The 9,830-nt window shown below is 42.6% G+C and overlaps 1 long non-coding RNA gene across 2 annotated transcripts in view; it reads right to left on the reverse strand.

Moving 5' to 3' along the window:
- Positions 1-434: 434 nt before the first annotated feature.
- The window catches only part of LOC146593257 (uncharacterized), a 10,122-nt gene continuing 726 nt past the window's right edge, over positions 435-9,830 (reverse strand). Inside the window, exons 2-3 of one of the 2 annotated variants that reach the window (XR_014896435.1) lie at positions 7,432-7,566; positions 435-1,582 (exon numbers count right to left, since the gene is read on the reverse strand). This is a non-coding gene — a long non-coding RNA (uncharacterized LOC146593257). Of the gene's footprint in view, positions 1,583-7,431; positions 7,571-9,830 lie in introns of both variants that reach the window. The other variant, XR_014896434.1, reaches the window with a different exon arrangement.

A 9,830-nucleotide genomic window follows, 5' to 3' on the forward strand; every position in this document is an offset into this window, starting at 1 on the left:
AAAAAAAAAAAAAAAAAAAAAAAAAAAAAAAGGCAAAAACAATTACAGCCTGTGTGTCATGTAGCTGTTTACTAATATGTAACATAACTGTAGGGCTCAAAAGTGGGGGAAAGAATCTGGATTAAAGGAAATGTTTTTTTTATAAACCTAAAGTACTCTCCATAAAAGTATTATGCTGAGAGGATGACTAATGTAACCAGTGTGTGTTATGAAGCATGTCGTGAACACTTTTTACGCTTTCTGAGCACACAAAGAGAAACCCCATGAAAAAAATAATTTACAAACCTGATTAAGCATAGTGCCTAAATGGCAAAAAGCATCATATAACAAATAATAGGCTCCACAGGTAAGCAAAGTTTTAAAAAGCAAAACAGATACGCCACAGAGAGCCCTCATGTGTGCATTTTGTGTAATGTATTTGATTAGATGTCAAAGGTACAAAGAAAGAATTAAAACAAATGTCACACACATATTACTTCCTACCTCCTCTTCATTAAGTCATCATATTCTCTGCCTAATGTAAAGCATGTATCTTGATTCGGGAAGCAAAGCAAGCTTGTAAACAGAGGAATGAGTCATAAGGTATGTTTTTGTCTGATGTCAAGATAGACTTRCAGTATGGTCTTCTAGTCACAGTAGCTTTTTGGAGTAAGTTCATCTTGCATCATGGCAAGTTGGTGTGGACCAAGAACCTGCTGTCTGCTGCGCGTTTTGTCCCTCACCAGACACAGTCTATTGCAGTAGTGCTTCCCTCACCCACTGCTGACCCTCACAGTATGGCTGGAGTATCCCAGCACTGACTCATTCCCATTGGGTACAAGATGGTGGCACACACTCACTRCTGTGAGGGTGACTGAGCAGTTGAACAGTTTGTCCAGACAGGTTGTAGAGTCCTTGGAGATACTCAAAAGTCATCTGGTTAGGGTCCTGCTCTCGGTGACCCTGCTTGAGCAGTAGAATTCGACTAGATGTTCTCCAAAGGTCGCTTCCAGCTTCAATCATTCTGTGATTCTGCGATGTGGGTCCACTTTCTAATATCCTTAGCACATCTGAAAGYGAGATGAAAGTGGAAGTCCATCCCTGTATTACAGTGATCCCAGTGAAGAGAAGAAGGATCATTTTGTGATTAAATCCCTGAACTGGGATTTGAGGATATATATGTTCAGTCCTAGTGGTGAGATTTGGGGATTTCTCTGTTTCTACTTTCCCCTGTATATTGAACATTTATTAATAGCACCTTTCTCATTCCTCTGTCTTCTCTGTTTTGACGGTAAGATCTTCAGACAAAAATGCTGTTTTACTGTGTGTAGAACACCTAGAATAGTGGGCCCTTGGTCCTTTAGAGGCCTGTAGATATTAGGGAATCACAAATAGCAATAATAAAGATGTGAAGAGCTGCCAGTGTCCTGACTAGTTAGAAAAAGGACAATCCATTACTTAATGTCCTGAAATTCCTTTTCTGTGGGCTCACTTACACAATGCAGACACTGTCAGAGAAGCAGGAAGTTGTGTCCTCAGTATCAAGTCTCCATACTGTAACTGCAGGGACCCTGACACCTTGGACATGGCTCAGGCAAAGAATCTGTCACACAAAAGGAGAGGAACGGAACCAGCGTGAAACAACCGGCAACAAAGGAAGGCAAACAAAAACAGGACAGACGGGATCAGAGAAACAGAGCCAAATAAAAGGCAAGAAAATAAACCTACAGAAACCTGGAAGGAAAACAAATAAACCAAGTAAGTTAAATTCTCCCATTTCCCCCCTCCACTTTCCTCCACGTCATTTGCACCTTGCTATAGGACTTTTCTCTCAAAGCTAAAATCGGTGCATTGAAATAAAGGACTTGGCACTCCACATGATACTTGCATGATAACATCTACCTGAGGATGAAGATTTTCATTTTTGATTTTTGCATTTTGCAGACACCACATTTAGCAAATGTAATGTTGTGTGGCTCCTGTAAGGCTAGGTTTTAACCACTGTGCTGTTTAGCATGCTTTGTTCTGCCCCTAAACAGACACAGCAGCCTGAACAATCTTTTTGCATGCAAGGTTGCCTTAAGCACGTTTGTGCTTTTTGGAGGCTCTCCCTTTTCCCCTCCCCCCTCCCTCACAGATTTGGGTTTTGGGTTGTTTAGCAAAGATTTCCCCTTTGCTGGAATTCAATGTCTAAGGCAGAGCATTAAAACCAACAATCAACTTGAAACTTTAGTAGTAAATTATTATAGAAAAGCACAACATACTGTCTTTATTGACCAGACTTATGCAACCTCCCATCCCAAATCTGTGAAAAAGATATTTACTAAATCAATGCTATTCACACAGCAATGGTTAGAGTCTGCCAACATTTACATGCTCATTAACATGATTGATTTCCCATTATCTAACTAATTACTGCAGATTTCATGTTTCTGTGTTACATCCTTTGCCTTGTTCAAGACCAGCAAATACCATCTCACCAGAATTTGGTATATTTTTCACCAGACTGGTGCAAAATGCCATCTGGCCACAGACAAGAGCTCAGCAGGAGGTGTCCACAGGCACCTCTGGAGACTGGGTGCTCCATCCCCTGCCCGAGACCACAGCGATCACATCCCTCCCAGCAAATGCCTGCCAAAGCTCTTCTCACAGACTTTTCACACTGGAGATCCCATAACCCCCTCAGGTAACCTATCCCAGTGCTTCACTGTCCTTATTATCAGACTGGTTTGCCAATATCTGACCTCCTTGATGCAATTTAAAYGCATCACCTCTCTTCTCTCTTGGATGCTGAAAGCTGGCAATTTCCTGCTTGCATTAGCCTTATGGAAGGGAGCTTGTTAACATCCATTTTTGCCTGATCCTTCTCTTAGTTTCAGTAGTTATACCAGTAAAGGAGAGTGGGGAAATTATCAAATCAAGCCCATTTTTTTTATTCTAAACCATACGTTACAAATACAGTTTTTATAGAGTGCTAATTTAGCATTCCATTTCAATCCTCCATAGGGGCAATTAGCTTGCACCAAGTAAAATCAYTTAATTAGGCCCACAACTGATCAGAGCCTGGTGTGTAACCTATCAAAATAAAGAGGAAGATACAAATTGATTTCAACATGTTTTGGGTCAGTCCCAAACTTCCAAGGCAAATAGAGAGATAAGGCAGCATCTGCTGACTATTCATCTGCCAAGTCTTTATGCTGATCTCTAATTTTAGGTGCTGCAGGCAATTGTCCAGGTTACTTACCACCTGGGCTGTTTTGATCTTTTCTCAAATGTGTGTACTGATGTACCAGGTCTCTTATCTCTGCCACAGTAATACTGGCCGAACTAAACTAGCAATATGAGGTTTAGCATCAATATAGATTTCCCTCTCATTCCGCTGAATAACATTTTACTTACTTAATTACTACTATCCACTAAGTGTCTGAACTGGCAAATCTTGACCTAGCAGTCTAAAATGCAGAAGTTGGACACACCACAGAAATGCATAGTGTTATCATCATTGTACAATATGAGAGAGATGCCTACGCTYTTCCAGTGGGAGGCTCACCTGGATCTGCTCACAGTTACTGCAAGTAAGTAACAGAATTCTGTTACTTATAGTAGTTCTGCATCTGCCACATTAGTTATTAATTTTTCCCTACTGGGAATAAAACCACAAAAATTTGCTTACATACTTACTGCAGGACTGCGAATGTATTATGAATAACTGTCCTCTGATGAACAAACAAATATTCTCTCCTATATGTATGTACATATCTTGGCTCCTGAAAACAGCTGTGCGAAAAACAATTGGGGGTCCACCCCTATTTTCTTTCTCATCTCAAAATCTGATTTACTCAGCTTACAACTCAATTGATTTTGGATGTCTGGGCATCCAGATGAGAGATCCTTATGTCCAGATTCTTTTTAGCTTTTCTCTCTCAGTTCGTCATCTGTAATAAATATTCTAGAAACAAATGGTAGCTAACAACTGTGTTGATCTACATATGACACATAAACTCATTCTTCCTTAAAGAAGGAATGAATAGGCTTCTTTAAAAGTCTAKCTGGCTTTTTAGACTGAAGAGCAATACAAATTTCTGGGCCTTCTTCCTGTAAATTCAGTAGACATCACTCACAGATACACAGTAAACAGGTAGGTTGAGTAGGAAAATGTTATTTTTAAATGTTCACAGAACAGATGCCATTTGGTTCGTGTTACTACTGATTGAAATTTTTTATTTAAAAAGCCTACAATTGCCTCTCTCTCCCCTTAAAAAGGTCATTYGGCTTGTGAAATGTGAATGTGGTTTTATTTCTGTTTGCTAATACGTGAATGCAACCTTGCTGTTTCAGTGTCTGTTCTGGACTGCAACAACAGTGGTAAGCATCAAGGCAGCCTCCGAGAGCTTAACAGTAAGGTAGAGCATGGTTTTACTTCCATACGATGTGCTTATATCAAAGTAACCTAACAAGAAGGCCTGACTGCAAATGTTCCTRGTTAAAGGAGAAATGTTTAATTCATTGGCTCATTCAAGCAGTGACTTCAGACAGATGTCCATGCCCCTAAAGGAACACTAAYATGAAGTGGGTCTGAGTTATGGTTTCTTCAAAGCCTCTTTGTACTTGCACTAGTCTGTATACTTTGTGGAAATTCAATGGTATACAAACATACACGAGGCCCCTTTTCTATGCCAAGAGAATGTAATGAGGCCATGACATGTCTGAGATTCAGATCAAAAACCATACAAATCCATCCTTAACAGGACCATATGGCCTAATGCTCTGGACTGGGATACTGGGACTAGGATACTGAGTCCCAAACTCAGCTCTTACCACGGCTTTGCTGAGTGACACCAGCAAGCTATTTTACCTATGACTCCTTTTCCTTTTAAAATGAAAGTAGTGATACCACCGTCCTTTGTGAAGTGTTTTGAGAACAGCCTCATCAGAGAAGATTTGAGGAAAAGGCTATCCAAAATAGTCAGACATGGTTTAAGTAAAGTAGCGTTGACAAGGAGCAGGAAGACAGAGTAAATCAGTGTCTCTCAAGCTTTTTAATCTATGCATTACTTCAATCAGTTAAGAATAATTTCATGCCTCATCACAGAAATGGCTCCAGGGCCTGAAGGCAGGGTACTGCTTGTCTCACTTGCTGTTTCAAGTAGCTCACTGGCTGAGGAGCGCTGGAGGAGGGAGGATTCAGGGTTCCTTCAGACAAACTCTCAGAGGACTATAACATATAGATACTGTCTTTCATAATTGCTGTAGGAATTAACAAGAAATGAATGATAGAAGAAACTGGCATTCAGTTTGAAGTCCTAATGTTATTCAGATGTGACTTCTAAGCATGTATGTTCCATAGGATTTCATAAACCCTAGCAAAAGCTCCCCCCAAAACTGGACACATTGGGAAAGTCAGCAATTCAATCAGTGCAGAATATGTCTGACCAAGGGCATGCAGCAAGCTAGGCTGGGGAGCATCCCATACAGAGCCCACCAATCCAAATGCGTGGGACGGACTCAGGTCCAAAGGAACCYACATTATCTGTACTATTTATTTGATGTCATGCTCCTTGGACCACGCTGTTCTCCTAGTCAATGCCTGGGAACAGTTTAAGGAGTATCACAGGCCAAGGACCAGTCCAGAAAGACACAACAAATAGGATTGCACTGACATGACTCCCTCCACCCTACACAGTCCTTTGACACTGTATCATCAGCTTGGTACCCTTCAATATCCCAAGCATCCTCATGCCACATAACCTTAGTTTTAGGCTCTGAGAGCAGCTCTCTGATGGGCTGCAGCACATCTGTCACTTCAGACATTTTGAACTAAAAAAAACCCTACAAAACTTAAAAACAAACCACATACAAAATAAAGTCTATGACTGAAAGCCACATGTGCACCACTATAAGCCCAGAAGAGACTCAGGGTCAAGTGACTGCAGTGACTCTCTGCCATCTGAGTTCAGGGCTGGAGAATGGTCTTTCATCTTGCTTTACTTAGCAGTGTGAATGTAGCCAAAGGGTCTCAAATTGGGCTTAGGTGTTGCCAAAACTATTATTTCTGAAGCTCTACTCTATTCAGCTTCCAGCTGTTCTGGTTTCCCTATCTACAAAGAAGAGTTAAGGATCTGAATCATAGTTTAGATGAGAAATTAAATGGGATTTGCGATGCTGAGACAAGAACCTGAGAGTTGTCAATGCCAGCTTGGAGTGCAGATCCCTTCCTGTGTGGGAAGAGAAGTAGAGCTCTTTGCTAATTAACTAAGCCTTGCAACACCCAAGGAAAGCAGAGGAATGGACTCCAAGGCACAGCAAGGGAGGCCGAAGTCTTGACATGGGGATAAGATACAGTAGGGAGTTGAGAGAAAGAGATAAAAGAAAAAAAATATGCAGAAGCTGCACTGAGTCCAATCTGAAAAGCATGTAAGGACTGATTATTCTTTTAATGGTGTACATGGTGAAAAGTGAACAAAGAAGTTTCCCAAATTGTGGATTCTTTGCTTTAGAGCTCTTCCTGCATTACAGTTCAGGAAAGTCAGCAGTTCCGATGTCATTGATCTTATGTCATGTCACACCACAGGGCAACTGACAGTTCTTGGAAAAGGACTGAGTTATACCATTTGAAGTGTAAATGCTATCACTCCCATCGTAAAGTGCAGGCAGCGAATAAACACAGACAGTGCGGGTTGTGGGGTGTGGCTACTGATGGCTCTCCCTTCTGTTTCTAAATAAAAAGTTTTTAAACTTTACCATGAACTGACAGCTACCCTTTATCACTGACGGCCAGCTGTTTCTTCACCACTCAGCTGTTCCTGCTGCATGTTCACAGAAATGGAAAAAAAGCTATTTAGAGACACAAATCTGCAAAGCCTTGGGGTGTATGTATATCTTAAAATGCCCTTCAGTTCTTAAAGTAATTCAGTCTGATCTCCTTTCACATCCCTTTTACACCTCTGCATCCACACTGACCTCACCAAAGCTAGTCCTGGTTCTTACTGGTATAAAAAAAAACTGATCCAGACCAATTAATTCTAAAGATTTCAGAAGTTTTTATGGTGTCTCCTGAGAAAGACTCAGCTGAATTCACTCTAGGAGAAATAATCTTGGTAAAGCTATTGAAAGTTCTCTAACACATTGTTGTGCCCTGTATAGAATAGCTCCTTCAGAGCAAGTGTACAGGTAAATTTGTCAGCATTTGTTCAGTATGAGCCAATCCACACAATGTCCCTCTTAAACTCATGCAGATAAAACATTTACTCTGGATGTCATCAGTAGGAGGTGTGTGTGCATGCGTGTGTGTGTGTGCATGCACGCACGTCTGTGGTTATGCACATGCTCATTGTTTAAACAAACTAATATGCCTCACGCTGGAGGCAGAACCACCATGAACAGAAATCAGCTGTTTTTGTGACAGGATTAGGCCCTATCTTGCAGTCCTTAACAGCACTGCATAACACTTACTCATGCACGTAGTCCAGCTGGCTTCAGTGGCCCGTCCCTTCCCGAAGCACTGTCAGCACAGGGAAGGGTGTGTTGCAGAGGGCCCTGGAGAATGCAAACGCCAATGCAAATTTGTGCTTCATCATCTTAAAACAGCTGTCTTAAAAAAAGAAAAAGAAAAAAAAAACACAAAAAACTTTAGTCAATGTATAAGAGGAGAAACGAGAATCACATGGAGTCTGATGTTTTTTACCCCAGGAAAGATTAGATGTGTTGGACTTGGATCCTAGGGGGTGCAGGGGAGAGCAATGGCTTAAGCAATGATGTGGAGTGGAGCCAGCACTGGCAATCATATTACATTCATTTTGCTTTCTGACACAGCATGTGTACAACACAGTTTAAAGATATATGTAGAGACATGACAGATGCTCTGAAAACATGAGACAGTGCTAGATCACTGAGACTATAGTTGAGAGCACGTTTTTCCCTAGCTGTATGTCTGCATTTTCTTTACTACGCTTTATGCATGTGGTCAGGCAAAGGGAACTTTCTTTCTTGATTGGCCAACACAGACCTATGCATATATGGTTTCATCTCATTCCATAATAGAGAGTAATGTCAAACAGGGTCTAATTCTACTTCCTGTTAATATTAACAGAAAAATTCCCATAAATTTCAATGAAAAGGGACTGGGTTTACAATGAAGATGTTATTCTCTCACCCTCATACAGCTGAGTTTCAACAGTTCAAGCAGCAGGTGAAAAATCTTAGAGTAGTTTTTTACTGTTGCAATCTATACATCAAATTCTCTTCTGTCTTGTAATTCGTGGAGTCACTTACTCTTGTTCAAAGAAGATATAAAATTAAAACCACAATGTTGTTTGCTTTACTACCTTGCGTCTTGTCTCATTCTTGATACCTGGGCCAAATGGCTGCAAAATGCTCTGTTTCAGCAGTGTTCTACAGCTGTATTACACTAGCATACCTGAGGCAACAAGGTAGAGACTAGTCAAATATGGGGTGCAATGTGTATGTGGTTTTACTACCTTGTAAATAAGGTAAAGTGTAACTCTTATTTCAAGCTAAACGGCTACTTTCCTCTTAAAGGGAAACTGTTGACTCTGCTGAACTCATAGGAGCTGACATCTTTTGCCAAGGAATAAACATAGTGGACAACATTCAGCAACCCTCCTRTACACTGAACGGCTCTTATTCAAATAGTTCAATTAAAATCAGTGGGCCCACTCCTGTGCCTAAGCACTACTCTGCATGAAAACTGATTACAGGTTTCAGCCCTTCTGGCCTGAAGACGTACTCATGTCTGATCACAACACAGCTTAAAATGTATCTATTTTAAAATGTTTTGCTCACTTCAAAATAAATGGATTTTTAGGCAACAGCTGTGCAGCAGCTATCTGAGATAAGACTGTAAAGTTAGCAGTGCAGACAGCATAGTGTGGGCAGGAAAGGTGATGAGCTCCTTCCTGTTCAGTGTAGTCTGTACACCAGGAGCCAGACTATTCTGGTAGATGGCTTCTGCGCACCCARATGACAAAAGGCATTTGAATATGCTGGCAAGGGCTGGAAAGCTGGCAGATGATTCTGATCACATTTTTGAGAGGTTGTCACTGTTTCTTTTTCTTCAGGTTTTGTTCTATATAGTTTAGTAATCCTTTAAATCTCTGTGCATAGTTTTGCAGCACTGCTGTTTTCTTTTCTTGCCTGCACACTGCAAGGGGTCACAGCCACRTGTACCAGACACATCTTTACACAGACCTGCAGCATCCCATTTCTATCATCTTTTTCATGCCGATTCACTTCTTTCCATACTTTCCGAGAGCATGAGATTTTTCCTTYAGTCAGCCAACATTCTTCAGAATTATATCCCCAATCATCAGCAGAAACGGTACCGAAAGCTGCYTGAAATGCAAGCCAGCTTCAAGAGTCCCCTCGCTCGCAGGCGGCGAGGGGAAACCTCGCAGGTAGGTCRACAGCCCCCCGCCCACAGCGAGAGGCGCGAAGGCCGAGCCCGAACAGCCCGGCGGGTCTCGTCGTGACGCCGCGCCAGGCCAGCCTGGCGGCCCCGTCGATGCCGCCCCCGTTCCCGACGTCCCTGACGCGGCCCGGCGGGTGCTCGGCGGGGGAAACGCGCCGGCACCGGAAGGGGTGAGGGGATTTTTTCCCCTCGACGCCACCTCGAGTGAGGGACGTCGTGCCTTCGAGGGAGTTTTCCCCGCGGCCGGCCACCGCGCGTCCCCTGCCTCCCTGAGGCGTCGGGAACCCGGGGCCCGAGCGCCCAGCGGGCTGTTTACGGGGAAAACGTTGAATTTGGGGCACCAAACTGCCTGAGAGGGCGGCGACGGCCGCTCGGCAGAGGCCCCGCGCCCGGCAAGGCCCCGGGCGCCGCCGCTGCCGCCACG

Source organism: Rhea americana, unplaced genomic scaffold (genome assembly GCF_003343005.1).
Source record: "Rhea americana isolate MKP2758 unplaced genomic scaffold, rheAme1 scaffold_30, whole genome shotgun sequence".
Lineage (NCBI taxonomy): Eukaryota > Metazoa > Chordata > Aves > Rheiformes > Rheidae > Rhea > Rhea americana.